The 21,700-nt window shown below is 38.8% G+C and overlaps 1 long non-coding RNA gene across 2 annotated transcripts in view; it reads right to left on the bottom strand.

Annotated features, from left to right (window-relative positions):
- Nucleotides 1-1,522: 1,522 nt before the first annotated feature.
- Nucleotides 1,523-21,700, bottom strand: part of LOC116184039 (uncharacterized) — a 36,268-nt gene continuing 16,090 nt past the window's right edge. For both annotated transcript variants that reach the window (XR_013340727.2, XR_014957829.1), the window contains exon 2: nucleotides 1,523-1,841. This is a non-coding gene — a long non-coding RNA (uncharacterized LOC116184039). The remainder of the gene's footprint in view (nucleotides 1,842-21,700) is intronic.

The raw sequence follows: 21,700 nt of genomic DNA on the forward strand, positions 1-21,700 counted from the left end.
GATGGTCCTTAAGCAGCTTCCCAATGTAATTTTAAACTTCATCATAATGATAGGCTACAAACGAGCCTCCTATGAACGTAATAAGCACGGTGAAAAAGACAAACTACTGTAAGATGCACTTTGGCAAACACCAACTGGAACCAGGACCTAAACCAGTAAGGCCACGTGTTCAGCTGCCTCCTGAAACTGCCCTCCAGCATGTCCATGTGCCTGGCAGAGAGACTCACACCAGCAGGCATCAAAAGGTGGATATAGATATAAAGACTCCTGTGTTATCTCATTCCTCATTTTCAGTTTTACTTCTGATCCAGTGCTCTCCCAATGTATGGATTTACAAGCCTTCATTGTTTCACAGAGTAAAAGCTGATATATCAACCCTTTTTTTTTCTTTTCTTTTTTTGCCTTACAATTCCAGCTCAGAGACTTCTGTTTGCCTTAATGAATTTTGTTTGCATAGTTGACTGGCATCAGGTTAAGCAGGTATTGAAATGTGATATAACAACCTAATCAACCGTTAACAGGTATAGAAGAAGCCCTGACAAGGAACAGTCTAAAACCTGTTCATGATGAGATTCTTTCTGATAAGGGAAAAAAGAGAAGTGTAGGACCAATTTATGCATAAATTGGTCACATTTTCACACCTAGCCCCCAATTATCTAAAAAGGGTTTAACATTATATTTATATTGATAAGCTTAACAATGTTGAACCACGACTCTGGGATGATCTGTTACAATTCACATCCAAAGCGACCAGAAGGAATAATTGGAAACCCTCCAGCATTTCAAGAAATAGAAGCAGCCTTGAAAAAGATGAAAACTGCCGTACAAGGTCTGGCTTTTGCTGAAATTACAACATAAATTCCGAATGAAAGATGGCCAAGAATAATTCAACAATTACAAATTCCCCTCTAAAGACACAGGGAATGCTACAAGATCAGAGAAATTGAGTCATCCCAAATGTCTCCAAATGGAAAAAAAAAAATCCCAACATAGTAATGACTACAGGCTGAGACACTTGATAGACTGTATCACTGATTGATTGCACAGGGGTTTTAGCTGAATAACCAGTTTTTATGCTATGAATATCAATAGTTGGCTACATAAATAGAAAGGATGCTTGCCAAAAATTATGGAAATCCTGATACTCATCACCAGCGTGCGAGTTAACCTCAAGGTATATTAGACTGTCTTTAATGGCCTACAATCATTTTGACATCTTCTCCAAGGCAGGAGCACCCATAAATGCTGAACTGATGTCCCACACAAGCCAGGCTGGCAAGGCCAACCTGTCACGTGCAAATATCTCAAACAAGTGAAAACTGAATATCCACCCTTTAGCTGATGAGATTATGATTCCTCCTAGGAACCATCTCTGTTTTCCAGGATCAACTCTCACAACAGCTAGGAGGGAGCTCTCCCTGGAGCTGTGCCTCATGCTGCACAGAGACCTGGGTGGAGTTGTCTACAGGCTCTTAAAAATGTACACCAAATGAAAATAATAACACCACCTTTAAATCAAGGCTGAGAGGCACAGAGATAATTTATTTTTCCGCTCCTCCAAAATTTAGCACAGAAGTACAGATGTCAGTGAATGCTAGTGCTGGTTGCAGCAGTCCAGGTTTTGTGGTCTCACCATCAGCCTTTCCTTTCCCATCCCCAAATGCTGGGAGCACAGCCCTTGCTGCTGGCTGACCTCTTCAGGGATCTCTCCTACCACTCCATCCCTTCATCTCTCCCCTATTCCCTTCCTTTCCATGGGAGTGGTTTGACCAAGGAAAGGTCACAGGGAGGTCTGTGCGCAACCATGCTTGTAGATGAGGTTTCTTACTCCACAACAGGCCCTAGAACAATAAAATAAACTTCAGTTGAATGAGGATAAGATTTTTTTCCTCAACTTCTCATAAACTGGAAGAGAAGAAAAACAATCCTTAGAGAATAAACATGCTGTATTTATTTCAAACATTTTTTTCATTTAGATTCAAAGCAAATTAAATAATAATAATTTTTTAAAGAATAGAAGGAAAATTCAGCACAAAGTCAAATTAAATAAAACAACATTATCTATTTTGAAAATTTCTAGATGAAATGCTAAATGAAGACAGTGAAATGACATAGCTGGAAAACACAAGGGTGAAACAATAAAAAATTTTCTGGATGTTTTTGTTACCTTTCTTTATGTGAACAATCTAGCACAGCCAAGAAGAATTTAACAATATTTTAGTATTGCTGATTCTCTTTCTTTCACACAAACATATTAAAAAGAATTCAATTGAAAATTTTTGCTCCATTGTTCATGTAAACCAACACACAGGTACTTACCCAGCTGATCTGGAGAGATCATCAACCAATCAATAATTACAAATCTGAAATTGGAGCTCATCTTTGGAGATGGGCAGAGGATAAGGCTGAGCCCCATCCTGAAGCCACACAGAGGTATCTGCTATGCTATTGCACAGCTCCCCAAGCTCGAAACCCTGAGCAAAGCTATGTAGTTTTTTAGGTTGTCCTAGCAGTTGGACTGTAGTGCTCACCAGGATGAATTAGATCACATTAACAATATCTGCCATCACTGTTTCCTCTCCCTCACCTCCCCATGGGATTAAGAAGTTGGAGCATTTTTTCTCCTATGGTCCTTCCTAATCCTGGAAGTCCCCCAGATCCCCAGAGGGCTGATGGCGTTTGTGCATCTCCAAGAATTAGATATATTTTAAAACACAGACAATACTTTAGCCTCATTTTAGACATTGATTTTTTTTCTTTTTTAGGGGAGTGGGTGAAGGTTCCTATTTCTGTAAAATTTTGGTTTATAATTTTAAAAAATCTGCCTACTTAGTACACAACTAGCCAACTTTCCCATCAAAGACAGGGTTAGGGTTAGGTTATATATATATAGGCAGCTGGGCACCTAAGTGCTTACCTTTGCATAAACCAGAGTAATCTAAAGCTATGGTGCCAGCACCTTATTTCTAAGGGATTTCAGGAGTGTGAATGTGTGCTAGAGAGTGGGTCAGAAAGAGTGAGTCAATAATTCACAGTATACTTCTACTGGATACTCCTTAGAGGATCTCTAAAGTGCATCACTGACATTTATTAACAGATCTTAGAAGACTCTCCTTGAAAGGAACCAAGACAGTATTATTGTGCCATTTTATAGAGGGGAAACCTGAGGTAGGAATTCAAAGATATGTACTAGCTCACCAAGACATTAAATGAACAAGCCAAGACGGAATCCAATCATTTTTCACTCCCAAGGTAAAATTGTACTGGAGTGCACTTCTTTGCAAACTTTAACTTATGGCCAGCAGGAAGCAGCAGCAAAGGTGGAGCTCAGGTCATGTGCAGAGTGGGTGCAGCCACAGACCTGAGTGTGACCAATGTCATCTCCACAGCAAACACCATTACCACAAACCACAGATCAAGGTCTACATGAAATTATTCAGACATCTTTATTTTCTAGGTTTGGCACATGATGAGCAACATCTTCTTTCAGCAGAAAAATAAACAAAACTACCTGGATAACCAGTCCAAGAAAAGCCTGAAAAGAGGTGCTGAGCTCAATGCCATGAATTTTCAGGGTACCAGCTCTGGGCTTTGGAGGTGTTGCTGTCCCATTCTTCCTTGGTGATGGTGATAAATCCCAGAAACAATGCATCTTCCTCTAGAAACACCACTGCATTTTATTTATATTTTTCCCTTGTAATTAAATATTCTATTTCTTCCATGGACATAGAGAAGAAAATGTCTATCTTGAGTAAGAGCTGCATATATTTTTAATTATTAAAAATCCTTGCAATCAAGAAACAGAAAGGGAGAAAAGAAGGAAAGAAGGAAGAAGTCTGTGCAGTGCACTAAGAAGGATGGCTGGCAGTATATGGACATTCTGCTCAAAGGAATGTTAGAACACACACTTTGGAATCTAAAATCTTCCACAGCTCTTGGTCACTGACACCCTATAAAGCTAAGTGGCAACCAAAACTGTTCCAGCTCCCACCAGCTCTCAGTTCCCTCCAGTCAAGCAAAGTGTCAAACACCATCCTGGCAGGAGAGGACAGCAGCCACCCAGCTGGAAATGCAGGGCTGTTGCTACCCATGACTCAGGACACAATTAAACCACAATATTTAAGCACTATTGCTCACCTTGCCTGGACAAGGAATGAGTCCCACGTGGCAATGAGGCACTGAAAATCAGTCTGTAGGAGCTTTTTTAATATTTTCATTGTAAAGCATATAGTAATTTCAGGTATGCACAGACTTGGTCCTAGCAGTTTCTGCCTGATGATGGTGTGCAGCAAGTTTTTTTACACTTGCAAAACACTTGTTGGACCTTTGAATAATCCAAAACTGTGAAGTAAGGCAAGACATTCCTGCAGTTCATCTTCACAAAACATAATGTCACTTATGTACAGACTCTTAATCCTATTCCTCCTCCAATTTTCCTTTCAAATATGTGTTTTGTATGGAGTTATCCATCAGACAGCACATTGTCAATGAGATGTGTCATTGCTGTGTGTGTACTCTGATAAAATGAACCTAATGCATATGTAAATCTGCCTTCTCAGGAAAAGTGTGCTGAAACACGTTTGACTTGAAATCTCACTGCAAAAAGATTTAAAGGTGGAGATGAAAAATCCCCAACTGCAAAAGGGAAGCTGCAGCCCTTGAGCTCCGGAGCCGTGGTCCACAGGGGGACCCACAAAAGCCGGGGTGCGCAGTGGGGCGGCACCCACGCTCAGCAGTGGGGTGAGCCCAGCTCCTGGGGACCCTGCACCCCAGCCAGGGGCCGTGGGGAAGGAGCAGCTCCATGTCCCAGAGCACTGCAGGAGTGCCTGGGGCAGCACCACGTAACCTTGTAGAGCGCCGGGCAGCCGCGCTAATGGAATCGCGTGGCGCGCACGCTGCTCCCAGGATATTGTGCTGCTCCAGACCCGTCAGAGTGAGCACAGAAACCTCCGTGAAAAACAGAAATAAATCCTCATCCTGCTAACACGGACTGAGATAATTGTTGGGGGGCTTTTTGTCTTTTTTTTTGTTTTTTTTTATTTAAGGCAGTTCTTTGGAATGGGCTCTTGAACGTAACCATCTACAATAATTTGTGCTAGAAACAATTTACGGAAAGGATTTAAAGATATCATCTGGCAAATTGCTTTGTTGACAACAGATATTAAGTGCAGTTTATCCTGGCCACAATTAGGCAGCATTTTCCCCACTTTATGATCATAACAGGTTTTTTTCTATTATTAAAGAGTTTACAAAACACTGCATTGTTAATAGATACCTGCTGAAAAGAGTAAAAAATAGGCATTAATGGAAAGTTTATCAGAAACTACAAAAATGTATCCATCTTACAAGTAACTAACTCTTAAACAATATATATAACTGATTTAAAAACAAGCCAGTAAAGTTATTAGTTATGCCCAGGAACATACGTGTATGGACCTTACCATCAATATTTGCTGAATTTGTAGGAAGAAATACAAGGATCCATAATGCAGAAGGAAATTTCCTTGTAGTACCAACGTGTACCTGCTGTTCTAAAACCCACTGTTACTTAACTTTCAACCCAAACCCCAAGTTTATATATACCATATCTTAAATGTTAGAGATTCCATACACATAGAAAGGTTTTCTGCCTTGGAACAGCAGCAGTGGATGGCTCTGTGGAGACCTGCAGGGAGGGTGTCCTTTACAGAAGAAAAGTGAAAACTAAAGCTGTTTTTGTAAGGTATTTTTATGAGAGAATGACTTTCTCTTTAGGTTGGAAAGTACAAAATATGTGATCTGAAAATATGGCGTTTTTAAGCTGCACCTTTTAAAAGAATATCTCAGACCCTGAAAACCTGCTGCTAGATTTTGCTGTTTAAAGTAACAAGGTGCATCCTTTACGGTAAGTAATATAGTGAATCACTTGTGCCACATATCTCTCAGAGGATGTTGTGCCTGAGTTCAGTGAAAGGCTTTGTTTTGGTTTCTAAGTGCTTTCTTGTTTATTTGAAATGGCAGTATTTACATCTCATAGCTTATTAACTCTAATCACCCAGTTCAGTAATTAAAAAAGGCAGAGTCGTCGACTGACATTGATCACAATACAAAAAGCTGTAGTACAAAGAGTCTAATGAAATATTTTTGTAAATTGTTAAAAAGGATAATTATGAGAGCAGGAGAAACACCCTAACTGTACAGCTTCTTTTAATGACATTGATATGACATCGCTCAATTAAGGCAGTAAAGCAAAGCTGGCAGATTGTGATGTTTGATAGGACAATGACAATGATATTTGTGCTTTTGCAGCTTTCAGGTGACTTCAGGGGATGACACCTGAGTTTGAAAAAAAAAAAAAAAATAGAATTTAATTCTCAACTTTTTATATAAAGAGTTGGGAAATAAAAGGCAAATGAACCACTTGCTGAAAATGGAGCAGGTGACACTGAAACCTATCTGCCAGAAAAGATGACTTTTCTTCATTCAAAGGAACTTCTTTTATTGATAACCATCTGTTGAACATTTAATTTCATTAGATTATTTTCAAAACAGAAAGTCCCTATACCATATCTTTTCCTCCACAAATAGTATTGTTGAAGTTTCAAAAGACACTATATTTGATAACTAACACTTAATGCTTACTGCCCTTTGCAAAGTACTCTGGACAGAAGGTTAGAAACTGACATTTCCAGTTGAAAATAATGCATTGTCAAACAGGAAAACTGCAGGCTATAATTTTTAACACATGTATCTATTATTTTAAACATGAAACATTGCATCAATTTGACATTAATTTATATAATAGGGACAGAAAAGGATAATGCAATTTTCAGGGGCTATCTACATTTAATTAACTAGCAGCAGTCGCCTGTAACAAAAGAAAACTCTACTGCAAAAAATAAAGCCTGTTTGTATACCTTCTATCATGCATTATTGAAGCACACAATGTCATTATATGATATAATAAGTGCTTAAATAGAGACAGCAACTAATAAATGCAGACACAAAACTTTCATAAAAGTTTGTAAATACAGTATTGTATGGAAATTCTGATGCATATTAGCTCTCATATGCACTGTAAAATGTTTTATTATGAAAAAAGTGGGTAAGATACTTATCTTTTAAATTGGAGTTTAATATTTTATTAGTGCCAGGCACATAATTCTCATCAAATGGCAGGAAACTCTTTTTTGTACAGATATAAATGTCTAGAGTTTAATATTTCAAAGATAAGTACCTACAACTGCATCTATCACACTGCAGCTTAATGGAATTTACTTTTTCTTAAATATTTATACTGTATGTGTGTTTGGTTGTCAAATGATTGTATAACTACTGAGAAAGAGCTGCTAAGCTGGGCAACGGTCTTGCAAATTATTATTTTTCAAATTTGAAATGTCTAAAATCTTGAATACAATAAAAGAATACAGGATTTGAGAATTTTTAAACATGACATTTTCTTGGAACAATAGTATTCTATAGTCGAAAACCAAACAAAAAGTTCTTCCAAGTGAACACTTGATTGCAGAAATCACCTGATTTTCCCCAAATAAATTACATTTGAAGCAAAACAGAATGACATTAGTGAGAAATATTTCCTGAAAATCCAAAATACACAGTGGTGAGCAAATTAAACTGAGACCAGTCTTTGATATTTCCAGTGTAATGTACAGAGAGCATCATTCAGGTTCTGCAATACCGCAAACTATTTCATCAGTTCTGAGAAATGCTTTCTGATCCATGCTGATACAATTACCCAGCCTTTATTGGCAATTTAGACCTGCTTTTAGGGACATTTTAGAGCAAATGATGTTTTCTTGATATTTTAAAAAAGCAGCACTATTTGCTATACCTTTGGGATAAGGTAGAAATGGAGTTAGAGGCTCATTAAATATCTGATTGGTACAATGTGGTTTTTGTTACTGTGGACTAAACTACCAAAAATGAAGATATGTTCCTGGAGGTTCTGCTCCCCCTTGCAATCAAATGGCATTTTTATTTGGAATATTTCTGTAAAATATCAGCTGGCATTTGCTACTATTGTACCACTTACAAGAGCCTTAAAATCTGCCTAATAATTGAAAGATGTGGAAACTTCCCTAATAAATTTTTAATATGAGCATGTCTGAAGGGCACACCACATCTTTCTTTGTTCCTATAAAAACCTGATGTCCAGACTATGACCAAGTGAGCCTGAATTCCTTTTGATGTTTCTGTAAGTAGAAAAAAAGCAAAGAAGTTCCAGAGATGAAAAAAGTAAAATGAGACACTCTTAAATGTTTGTTTTTTTTTTTTCGCAAGGATCTAACTGAAATGACATCTGAAACTAGGCATCAGTCTTCTGAATGACACAAAGCCCAAAAGCTCCTATCAGTTTGTCTTGCAACTGGTATCTTTAACTTAGAGTCTTAAAGACAGTTGCAGTAGCCTTAAATTTTAGACTTTAATTGAAACCTTGTTTTCATAAGCACTGGCAAAGCTGTCAAATTAGGTCCTCTTGCCCTCATGGCTTTCAATACAGTCAAAAGTAGACTCAAAAGTTGTATCAGTTAATGTTTCTGTGATATTTCTGTTTACAATTCCTCCCTGCTTTCAGAATATTCACATGGTGTTTCTGAATTCTCTATATTACCCAGCTATTTTTAAGCCATATTGGTCTGAGTAAATAAGACACAGGAAAGTGTGATAAATCAGGAACATACCATTGTGATAAATAAAAGCTGATAATTTAAAACACTTTTAGATAGAAGTGAGATGCCTCGTGAGAATACTGGTGTGGTAAATAAAATCTGCTAATTTAAATCTTCTAAAATAATGCTTCCTGCTGTTAGTATCCAACACACAACATAGCAAGAGAGTGATTAGGCAGCCCTGTGGAGGGAGGGATCACATCCCTGCCAGCATCACAGGGAGGAAAGTTTTGTGCTGCACGTTCTTCCAGGGAGAGAGAGCAAACTGTCAGTGCTGACGTAGCTGGGAAAGCAATTTGGTATAAATTAATGTACAAACAGATTAGATCCTGAAGTCACAGGTGGACCCAGGAATGTTACAGATGCATGACTCATATCAGTTTGGAGAGAGTTGCACTGTGGATTAATTTTAAACCAAGTGTGTTTTGCTGCTTTGGCCTGAGTCATTAATGGACAGGCAGCAAAATTCTCTGAAATCTGCCTGTTCTGATTCAGGCACTCAGCCACCAGATTAAGAAAGGTTTTAAAGTCCTGGTTTCAGAAACCAGTGAAACATCTCATTGCCAGAACATCTTTTTTCTCCTCTTCGCCACTTCAGTGAAATTTTTCTAGATGTGAAAGAACAAGCAGCTGAAAAGCCTAATGCCATTCACATCACTGAGGGGGAAAAAGGAAAAAAATATAACAAACAAACAAACAAAACCCCCTCCTGACAGAAGTGCAACCCTACTACATTTCTGGGGAGGCCCAGGGAGTGGCTCAGGCCAGGACGTTCTCCCCTTTGCAGTAAGAGAAAAGCCCTCCAAATTCCTCTCCTCCCCAAAAGGCAAAGCCAAATAACCAGCTGTACATTCTTCCTTTGGCCCTATTCTGTCCCATAAGAAAATGTCACCTGTTGCCAGCACAGGTGCAAACAAGCAAATGATGTTTTCTTGACGTGCCCAACACTGTGTTCTTCTGCAGCCTCCCCCTGTGCCCGCACTGACTGTGGGCTGTGATAAGGGCCCCACGACAAGTCCTGATAATTTCCCTGGCACAGGGGTCATATTCTGAAGCCACAGACTTGCTACTGTCTGAGAGAAATTTGGGTAGAATTAAAGGCTTCTTGTGGAGGGCCTGTAGCTCATTGCTGCATCACAGGTCATTCTTTACCCTAAGAAGGTAAAAATAAATTCCAATGTATGGGTTTGGTTTTGTCATAAAAACGAAGTCCAATGTATGGGTTTAGCTGCTGGATCATGCACAGAGATGTCCACAGGAACCAAGTATACAAGGGTTTAGAACATGTACTAGGTGAGATCTAGAAGTTAGGGTGCTGATTTTACAGAAAAAAAAAATCTTTAAATGTGAAATAAAAAACATGTTACATAAAAAAATTTAATCTACTAGGTATGAGTTGGGACCAAGCTCATCCAACAGCTTGGAGGTCTGCAAGATCCAAGAACTTGTTTCTACCTAAAAAAAGTTGGTATGAGGTATTACCTTTCAACTCTGATTTTTTGCAATTAGCAAGTATGTTCTCCTTAAAAAAGAAACAATATTTACAACCAAGAATCTTCTCAGATACTTTTTACCCATGCTGTTAGGAGCACAATTACACGTGCTGTTTTTAAAAATGCCAGCAGATATCTGGGAAAAACTAGCAGTCGCTCCCCATTCTGTTATCCTGTTGAGAGAGCTCAGAATTCAGTAGCAAAAGACTGTTGTGGGGAGAAACTGGTTCTACCAGTGCACGTGAGCAAAGAGAGCCAAATCTGCAGAGTTTTGAGAGGAGGGAGGCAGAGAACAGAGGCAGAGCAGTGCAGCAGGTCTGACAGGGGGATGGCAGTGACTCCAGCACAGGAGGGCACCAGGACCTGCTGCACTTACAGGCACCACTGGGCTGCAGGAAGTTTTCCAGAGGCCACACGGGCAGAGAAACAAGCTGGAAAGCCCAGTCTGAGATGCACAGCACTCCTGTCCCCAGAAAGACTTTGGTTTCTTCTACTTTTAAGCAAAGGACATCCCGAGGAGTGATACCACAGTGACCAAGATGATGGGGAGTAACAGTGCCTGCTCTTTAGAGTACAGAAGTTATCTCATGTGCTGGGCTACAGAAGGGACAGGAGGACTTGGCAGCCCTGCCTGCAAGTGCCAGGGCACTGCTTCCTCTGAGGACCATAAATATTGTCACTGGATCTGAGGACCACACAGCCCCACCAGCATCTCTGCAGATCAGGAAATTGCTGCTTTAGCTAAGCACCCAGCCTGCCTCTCTGAGCAGATATTTGCCCATTGCCACAGCAAAGTTCAATACAATTTGGAGACAAAACCAACAGAATAATTGTTTCAATGCCATATGACATCTGTATTAACATGAGCAAATTATTTTGGTAGGGATTCAATTTCATAAATGTGGCCTCAAATGCTGTTCCATAAGCACTATAATGCTTTTTTCCTTCTCACCAAAATGAATAAAAACTTTACGGTAGGTTCAGCACAGTACTTAAGTATTTGTTTTGTTAATTTCTTAAAACAAATTGGATTCCCAGTAAATACAAAACTTGGACAGCTGCATTAAGCAAGCAGTGGGGAAGCAATCTCATAATGATTATCATGCAGAAGCACACTACAGAAGAATTCCCAGAATTTCATCCAAACTGTTATTTGCTCTATTATAAACCTTCTATAAAACCCAATATAAAAAATTCCTGAAGGAAGAGAAAGCATTTTTAAATATTTGCAAATACCCTCCAGTGATTAAAGAAATTTGTGGAGGATGAGATGTTAACAGATGACAACAGAATTAGGAGATATGGTCTTTCTGTATTATTGCACTGAGAGGGAATCAGAGCACATGTAACCATTTTTCCTTCCAGCTGAAACTTTTGTGCAGCCAGACCACCTAGATTTTGACCCTGAACTCTGCAGGGCAGGCTTGCCCCAGGCTCCCACGGGAGCTGACCCCACACACAGCAGGTGTGGGGGTCCCACTGACCCAGCGAGCCCCCGGGGCTTCAGCCATCAGCAGGAGCTGGGGTGGGAATACTGCTCTGGCTGCAAGGAGTCTGAGCAGGTGGGGCTAATGGATGTGAGCACAAGCCTTAAAGTACCTGGGATTTTGCATAGGGGTCTTTGTGCATTTCTGTGCATGAATTTCTTTATCTGTGGTTGGAGGGCAGGAGGACACAGGGCAGGCTGACACTTGCCTGATGCTCTCACCGAGTGTACAGGAGCTGAAGCACAGACCTGCACTGCCACAGCAGCACCAGGTCTGTTCACCTGCTGTCTCCTACCCTTTGCATGGAATTTGTCTTTCAGAAACAAAATAGCTGTACACCGAAATTTTCATAATTCTTTGAGGGGACTTGTAAGCTTTCTGCAGTGATGTATGAACTCACTCCCCTCGGTGCTGCCAAAAAGGAGGCCAGTGAGGAAACATCCCATACAACCCATTGGGTTAGAACATACCCAACTCTAATTATCATTTATCTAACCTTGAAAAAAAAAATCCCGTTGTAAAGCAGAATATTACTGAAAGAAATTACAAATAAAATCTGTCATCCTATGGAGCAGCCCTTTGCGGATTTAACAGCTAAGGCAAGCCCCAGAAACAGGGGTTTGGGATCCTTCCAGACAAAAAAGATTTGGCCAGAAAAATTGAAATCTCTCTTCTGTGAGTAACTAATTAGACTTTGACAAGTCTTACAGCCATTATCATCCCTCCACAGGCCTCTGCAGGACATGCTGGCACATGGAATGTCATTTTGGTGAGCTCCACAGCCCCTGGGAAGGAAGGGATGTGTCCGTGTGTGTGCCTTGAGCAGTGCAAAGCCACAGCTAATGAAGGCACCTCCCAGAAGAGCTGCTTGGCATGGGTGCAAGACCACACTGACATTTTCTGTGGCCAGAGATTCCACCTGGGATAGCTCAATGATTTCTGCACTTTTTGCTCTCATTCTTCTGGCTGCACCAGTCCCTGGGACTGAGTTGAAGACAACCAACACATCTCTCCTTGTTACTTTTGATCTCCCCTGTGTGGTCTCTTCCAAATGGACTCCTAGAAGCTCTTGGGAAAGGAGCAATGTCCAGCTGTCACAGGGGCGGAACAGGGACTCCACAAGCCACCATCCGTGGCCTCACAATCCCAGCACTTCTGTCAACCTTGGAGCATGCAGCTGACACTGGAAGTTGCAATTTTCAACCCACTCACTTATTTAATGCAGATAATCTTCTGAAGAGACTGTTTGTAGGCCTTGTAGTCTTCCTTTGATGATTTAGGAGGACAAACCATCCCAAGGACAGGATACTTGATCACAGACTGCAGAAGTAACTGTCCATAGGATGTGGAGTCCTGCAAGAACCCCACTATGCTCATGGGCAGACCCTATAAAACATAACCCTAAATGTGTGTATATCTATATGTAGAAAAAAAAAAATCTCATTTCTTCTTTACTCAGAGAATGCCACACCTACTGATGAGTGTCCACATTTCTCAGCCTAGGAAAGCAGAGCAAACATTTCTGTGGGGAAAAATCAGACTCCAGATCAGGGAACATCTTGTACTCCATCCCTGCTGCCAGAATGGAGAAGAAGAGCAAAGCCTGCCCAGTGACCACAAGGTAAATCCAGGGCAATTAATAAAGTCAACATTTAGTTGCAAGCAGTATACTAATTTACCCACAGGTTCGAAGCATCTACTGCTGTTTCATCAAATAATAATTCCTGTAAATTTGAAAGCATAACTGTAATCAACCCTAAAGGCATGATATTCCTGTTGTCACTGTCACTAAACCACCATACTTATTTCCACATGGTACAAGATATATTTAATATTCTCACATGACTTTACCTTTTCAAAATTTATATCAGAAGTTCAGGAGACTCTGCTCCCTCCTAGATGTGGTTTTGTGCCTACAAACATGCACTGAGGCAGAAGATCCCTGTGGTGTTCCAAGCAGAGGCATGTGCTGGGGCTGCTGTCCTCCATAGCTTCAGGAGATCAGCTGCAAGCTGGGAAAACACACATTTTTGGAAAGACTATAGCCCCTGAAGAGTGTTACCAGGAATAGAGGCACTTAAAAAAACACCTGGCTGTTCTGCAGTTCTTTTAATGCTGGGCCTCATTCATGATTGGGCTTTATTTTCATGCTGATGAACCTTTCTTTATTTTATCAAAGTTGCACTACAATAAAATGAAAACACTAGACAGATTATTCCAGTCCACCATAAATTGGTACTTCTTAAAAAGTAGTGTTTGTGGGGTTTTGTTTTGTTGTTTGTTTTTTTTTTTTTCCTGTAAGAATGCCTTAAAATACTAGTGTGTATTTTTTACCCCTGTGTCCCTAAATACCACCTATCAGCTATATTTCTATTTTCAAGACAGTAAATGCTGCTGAACCAAACTGTTCACCCTGTTCTGAAACCCACTGGTCTGGCTTAATTGTGAAGATTAACAAAATTAATAAATAAATAATTATTTTAGTGATACCTGTTCATATTTATTATTTCAAATTATGTTTTATGTTTGTTACTTTATAATTACAGATGTATGCATTTTATAAAAACTAATTCAATAATTAAAGGGTAATATAGCAGAGATGATGCCTTTTGCCAGCTGAGTAAAACATCCCCAACCTTGGTAGTGGCAAAGTGAAAACTGTGTGAAGAAGCATAAGAAATGAAAATGAAATGAGGAAATCTAATTTGATTCCTTCTCTCAATGCCTTTCCCTCTCTCAATGCAGTGTACTTTCTGTTTGGGGATGTATTAGCCATCAGTGAAAACTGGTCTTGTACTTGAACTGGAAACAAAGGAAGTCTACCACTAATGTTAAATTACAAAGGTTTAATCTCTAAAATATAGTGAAATTGCAAAAAAACCCCAAAAAATATTTGGCGTGATTTATCAGAATGATGTGTCCAACAGCTGAAAGGATAAAAGAGATGAATACTCCACGAGGCACTGGTTTCTGAGGAAGTGCAGAGCAGGATTGCTGTGCTGGTGTCTCCATCTAGAATCCTTTCTTTCTGTGGACTCGCAGGCACCTCGTATTTTAAATTCCTTGCACTGCACCAGGGTTATGGTACTATGTTACAAAGTTATTCAGAAACCTGATTGGCCATGTTCCTGCAATACATTTTCCTAACCCCAAGATAAAGATCCATGCATCTCTTTACCCTTTAAACAAAAAAGCTATTGTAATAGCATGTAGTGTGATGCATGGCATGAATACCAAAACATGTACATGCACTGCTAAACTGTTTAAGTATGGAAGAAGTAGTGTCTAATAGCATCAGGAAATTGAAATTTAAAAATTTTTCTCACTCACTTATTTGATGAGAACTGGGCTGCTGACAGGTGAAGCAGAAAGTCATTTTTCAAGTTAAATGCCAAGTGGTTATATAGCATAATATTCAGTCAAAATTAACCACCTCACTGCTGCATTGACATACAGCATATTTAATGGCAACTGTTTCTGCAAAGAAAACTATAGACCCTGGGGAGTTCTAAGAAATGGAAAGAAAATCTTAATAATACTTCAGTTACTTGCTAGAAACAAAGAATGATAGTGTGCCCTAACTCATGGCAGAGAGAACAAAACATAACTATTTGTCAAAATTAGAAATATAATTTTTTTAGTCTGTTCCACGTGCAGATTGCATGTTTTAAGTCAACAGATGTGCCTTCCTAATTTAGGAGCCAGTTTGGACCCACAACACAATTCAGGGACAGAAAAGAAGCTTTTTGGTGCATTTCAAAAAGTTCTTTGCAGAATCTCAGTCTCAGGGTCATGGTCCTGCACAGTGAAATATTTAAGCTTTTGGGACTCTCACTGTCATCTCAGAGGACTTCACACAGAGCAGCTTCGAGCTATGGATTGAAAGTGCAAATCTCCCTCCAGTGAGAGATTTGCTTCCATTTTTGGCATTTAATCTAGATTTAATCCAGATTAAATTATTTAAGAACAATAAGACAAAAGAGTAAAATATATTCTGAATGCCTTTTGAAGTTGTGGGAGTTGAGTTGATAACACAACTAGCACTCAAACCCAGAACAGACAGCCTGATTGAGGGATTGCACTCTTAACTATGGGAAATTTTTCCATGTATTTGCTTGCTTTTCAAAACACAGTAACTACTCCTTTAATGTAAAAACTTCTTGGTGGGTTAGGCTACAAGGAACTTCTCTTTATGCCAAAAAAAACCCTGACCAACACAAAGGAAATTTTATTTTTCAAATAATCAAAGCACTTAAAAATTAAATTCAGAGAGAAAGGAAGCATAAGTGGACACTAAACAGAATTTTTCAAATGAGAATAAACCCCTATGTATAATAGAAAAACAGGGGAAATGGCAGGCAGTGGCACACTAAAAAAAATGTATTATCCTCTTTTGCTAGCCTTCTTTCATAAAAATTTACACGGCGGGTGGTAAAATAAAAAAGGAGTAGAGCTGAAGAGAACACCAGGGAAATGAGTTTTGGTGGGATTTCCAGTTTTAAAGCATTTAAACTGGATTTTAATTTTCTTTCCCAGTATCTGAAGGGGCTAGGCAGGGACCCCAGCATGCCCTCCCACCACCACCACCATTCCAGTTTGGATGGGAGCTGGAGGGTGACCCCTTTGGACAGGCCCCCTGTGGAGAGCTGGTCCGTGGGATCCATGGGAAGGGATGGAGAGAGCACCCAGGGCTGGGTGCTGTGAGAAAAACCTTTCCTCCAACACAGGAATCAACAGACCCACGGCAGCCAGGCTGCCAGGAGCCCCAGGGAGCAATGGGAATATCTGGAGGATAAGCAAAGCAGGAAAAATCAGAGATCTAACCCAAAGAAAGTCCTTTAAAACAAAGGCAGAGACAAACTCTTAAGGCCAAAGATCTGCCTGTCCCTTCTCATCAGCAAAGTCAGGCTTCATAAATGAGTATATTGTGAAGGGAGATTATTGAAGAGAAAAGCATAGATGGCTTTTTGTATATATCAAAATTCTTTCTTTTGCCTTGACAGGATCAAGCAAATAATTCCACAAAAAGTCACAGAGCTATTCAACAGGTGAACAGCTGCCAAGACAATTTGAAAACTCCACATTATGGTCCATCATGTAACTCATGTTTGCTCAGTAAATATTATTCTCTTGGGACATCTCATGCAGAGAAACAGATGCCAGTTGATGACCCAACCTTTTCCTGGTCTTTCACTATTGTTTATGTGAAAGAAATACAGGTAGATATTTATAAATAGAAATTCCTCAAATCTCACCAAAGTGATGTTTCCTTATGTTCTGCTCCTCTTCTGTGTGATATATCTGAGGTTTTGCTGGTTGAACCCCAGGGAGAGGAGGTGGGGGAAGAAAGATTGTAGTTAACATATATGAAACTATCTTGAGGATTTATGGCATATGAGGAAAGTAAAAACCATGGGTTTGTATAATTTTTACTAGAAAAAGATGTATTGAGCTGGCAGCAGCAGTTAGATGAAGGGAAATCACAAAATCCTTCATAGTATTATATAAAAATTGTCAAAGTGTTGGGATACCCTAATCACCCATGAGCCAGCTGAAAATAAAGTGTATTTATACTGGAATTTTTCAGCATCTTTGGACAGTAGTTTAGCTTTGTTGTAAGTTGTAATATTCCACAAAATACTGCTTATTTGATCTTGTCACAGAATACAGTAATAAAAGAACTGTAAATGTATCTTATTTATCAGCATGTCTGCACATTTGGGTTATCACAGGAGACATGGGTTGTTTTTCCTTGAAGGAACTGAAATGTCTGGTGGTTACTTTAGATGAAAACAAAAACAACAAAAAGCACTACAGAGATATTTCTTTTGGTGGTTGAATGTGATGCTTCTTTCCAATTATATCTTATACACAGTTATTAGAATATGGTTTAAGGGGTTTTGTGACAAAAAGAGAATATATCTAAAATGCACACCATTATTAGCAGTACCCAGTAATGTTCTGCTGCATGTTAGAATTTATGTAATAAAAATGTTAAACAGCCAGTGATTGGATTTGTTTACAGGATCTAAAGAGGGGAATTGGGAAGAACCCATGAATAACTTGCCTTGGAGGAGTCTTTTCTAACTGGATACAGATGGATTGGACCTGGAAGAAGAGCCTGATGCAAAGTGACTGTAAAACATTATTCACTTACATTATTACTTGGAGTATACTGACTATCACAAGGAGGTTTCTTCATGGTCAATCAATAGTGCCCTGGTATTAAAATATTTTTAATGTGACTCATGAAACCTACTCTTGCAGAAAACAGGGAAGGAAAGGAAACAAAGCATGGGGGGAAAATCCCACAATAATCTCTCCACAGATAGCCAGCGTGGAGCCAAATTCCCCAGCACCCCCTGCAGGAGTGCTCCCAGCCCTGGCCACCCTGGCCCCACGTGTCCCAGGGCTTGCTCTGGTGCACTGGGCACAAACCCTTCTCTGGAAATCAGCTTTGCCAGAGGCACCTCCCTTTTGAAGGCATCTCCCTTGGGAAGCCAAATGAGGAGCACCCACTGCTCCCTCCATCAGTCCTCCTCTGACCATCTCTTCTCCTTCCTTGCTATTTCCCTCATCAGATTGATCCAATTATGATCCTAAAACTTAAAGGTACCACCTGTCTATTACTGATCCAAACTTATACATTTCTTTTCCCTGCTATATTCATAAGCAGGAACCCACAGGATTTTCGTATTTCAGTTAAGCAGCTCAAAGTAATTTCCCTGGAAGTGACATTAAATTCTTTAACATGAATGCTCCTATGTGTGCATATAAGGATGTGTATGCATATGAAGAATTTTTGCAGAACAATTAGCACTTATTAAAATCAATTATCTCTTATAATTGAATGAGATAACTTTAGAGATTAAGTAACAGGGGAGAAAAAAGTCTAAAATCGTGAAAACAAAAACTACACAGAGGAGAGTGTATTATTTAATGGCAGTACATTGCTCCAGAGGAAATAATGACCAACCTAATTCTCCCAGAAAGAAAGGATCAAACTTTTGGATGTGTAAAGAATATAGTAGTAAGTTCTGGAAATAATATTAATTCAGCAATACTTAATGTCTTAATTTACTTCTAATATACTTTGAGACAGTGAACTCTGTATTTTAAGGTCTGATAAAAAACAAAAATGAACAGAATTTTCTAGTGGCAGAAGTGTAAAAACTGGCAAGACAAATTATCACAATTACTCGGTGTATGGTATATCTCAAAATAAATCTGCAATAACAATTCTATTAATTCAGCATATGTCTCTGGTTTGTGTTACCTGACTAGAGATAGAGAAGTTGATGTTAATATCTAATAATTTATTTACTTATTCTTTGAAATTTTTTTGTCTGTTAAGATAGTTACTTCCCAGTGCTAATTATATCAATATCTATAAATAATTTAAATCAAAGCAACCTTAACAGTCCATAAATGTTGTACAGCTAGGCCTTCAGTAAAGCTTTATTTTTTCTAAGGCAAAAGATATGGAACTAGTAAGTTACTCTCAAGAATTCACAAATGTCAATGCCAAAGCTGAATATACAATTTTAACTGCATCCCTCATGCTGTCATACATGAGTGATGTACAAGTCTATTGATTTATATGATTATTACTGCTGGTTTAGTAGATTCCTTTAAAGATGTAAAGTACTTTTATATCAGTCTTCTTCTTCTTCAAAAAATAAGACTTTCTGAGTTGGTCTCATGCTGACCTTTCAAAAGGGTGACTTTTACCCACAAGGATCTTGGTCAAGAAAACTCCATGCCATTGTTTACTTATTTTCTTTTTTCTTACTATATCTTAGATAAGCAAATCACTAGCAAAAAATCTACTGATTAGCTTCTCTCCTCCCCCCTCCACCGTGAAAATATACTGATTAGCTCCACCACATATCCCACTCCAAATAATGCTGCTGCCAGTTTTGATATAAAACTTGCATTTCATTAACATGCAAGCCATGATCTTGGAATTCTTAAAATTCTTATACCTGGGTTACAGAAAATAACTTTTAAAATAATATGCATATTAACATAAAATATGCACTTTAACATAAAGTTTTCATACATGGATTCATGAAAATATAAAGCATAAAAGAACCGAAAGAAATAAAATCAAAAATAGCCAAGAAGAAAAAAAAAAAAAAAGAAGAAGAAAAAAAAAAAAAGAAAACAACAAAACCCCTCAAAATCCAAGCAAATGCTACTAGAAAAATGGGCAATATCAAGGGTTTTTCTTCTCCCTGGAAAGTACTTCCATGTTGGCCTGGCTTATACGTAAATGAAAAGAACAGGTCAGGGATAACACAAAGTAATTTAAAGGACTTACACTGCAATACATAGGATTGCCCACAGCTACACCTTGCAATCACCCAGTTCATATTTTAGGTCCTGACATAAGAGTTCATAGTATTTTACAATTCTATGTTCCATGTCAGTGGCTGACTGTGGAGTTGAATATCAGTCCTATTTAAATCTGCAAGAAAATAGCTGCAGGTGACATAACCTTTCATGTAGTACCACTGTGTACATATACAAATAATTGAGGCTCTTGACCCTGTCTACGCACATACAACTGTAAGTACAAACTTGACATTTTGATACTGCTTGTAGCCTTTCCCGTTGTTATTTTCTGTTTCAATAATCCATTGCAGGTAGAAAAATGAAAGAAGGAAGCATGAATGATTAATGCTGTCAAGGTAAAATAATGTATTTAGAAAAATCTATAAATCTGTTATTTGTGGCATTTTAAAACTAAACACGACACTCTTCGGTGCCATTCAGCCTCTTTTACAGCAGATAAATGTAAACGTTTTGCAGAAACAATGGCAGCACAACCCTTTGAACACTGGTTTTGGCACCAAAAGTTAAAGGGATCGGCTGTAAACTTCTGTGTATAAATGAATATTAAACAGAGATGAATATTCATACTGTGTTATTAATATTTAATGTATATGTATGATGAAAAGTGAATGTGAATAAACTGCTTTTCCTATACAAGCTTCCTGCCTTTATCTTCCTGACTGTGTCCACACACAGATTATGGCCTTATCTCTGGTATTTTTTCCAGTTTGCAGCTGTAAACTGAATGTTTGGAATGGACTGTATTTATATGTCTGAAAATATTTAGCATACCTACCTTGCAGTCAGACAGGACAATATGCCTCCTTAGCCATGTGATATATTTTAGATATATATGTTCCCATAAATATAAAAATATTTTGCTCTATATTTAGTAGTTGACATTAAACTTTGAATCAACAATGAGACAGCTGAAGACCTGATGACTGATTTTAGATAGTTTGAATTTTCCCTGGACTATTTTTATCTTTAAAAAAAAATAAAAAGTATGGAAGAATAAGTACTACATTTGCCCTCCTTTCTGTGACCAACCTTGCATACAGCCTGGTGATTTTTTCAGCAGGAATGCAGGTCCAGCTCTCCTGAAGCCACTGCAGTCCAGGAGCTGGGCATGCACTCACACTCCCAGGCTGCAGGCAGCTCCCTGGGGATATCCCAAACTGACAATAAATTATCAATACCACTTGGAATTGAAAGAGATCCTTGCACAACAGTGCAGATGTTAAATTATATCAGCCCCCCACCAATCTGCACTTCTGCTGTTTTCTTTCACCTCTGAAATGACAGCCAGGCAATCAAGGCAAACGTTCGAGTATAAACAAAATATTCTCTTCTAAAGTAGTGAGGAGCCTTTCATGCTAACAAGATGTTTTCTCACTATGAAGACAAGAGCATACAACAAAGCCACAGCTATCTTCTAAAATGTCTTGGAGATGTTACATTTGTTAGGTGCTCCAGCAAGTCATTTAAAATTAAAGTTAATTAAATTAATGTGATATTAGCTGAATTGTTTCACTTGATAAATCTGTAAAGCCCAAACGGCGCAGCTCAGCTTTCAGGAGATGAGTGTATTAGCAATGCATGAAAATGATCAGAGTTTGCAGATTCAAAAAATAATTAAAGCAGATCTATATGGCTTGCAGCAAATTTCACCTGAAGTCACAGCAGCTGAAGGGCCTTAAAATGATGCTTATTG

The sequence above is a fragment of the Lonchura striata genome, chromosome 11, assembly GCF_050655825.1.
Source record: "Lonchura striata isolate lonStrDom1 chromosome 11, ASM5065582v1, whole genome shotgun sequence".
Classification (NCBI taxonomy): Eukaryota; Metazoa; Chordata; class Aves; order Passeriformes; family Estrildidae; genus Lonchura; species Lonchura striata.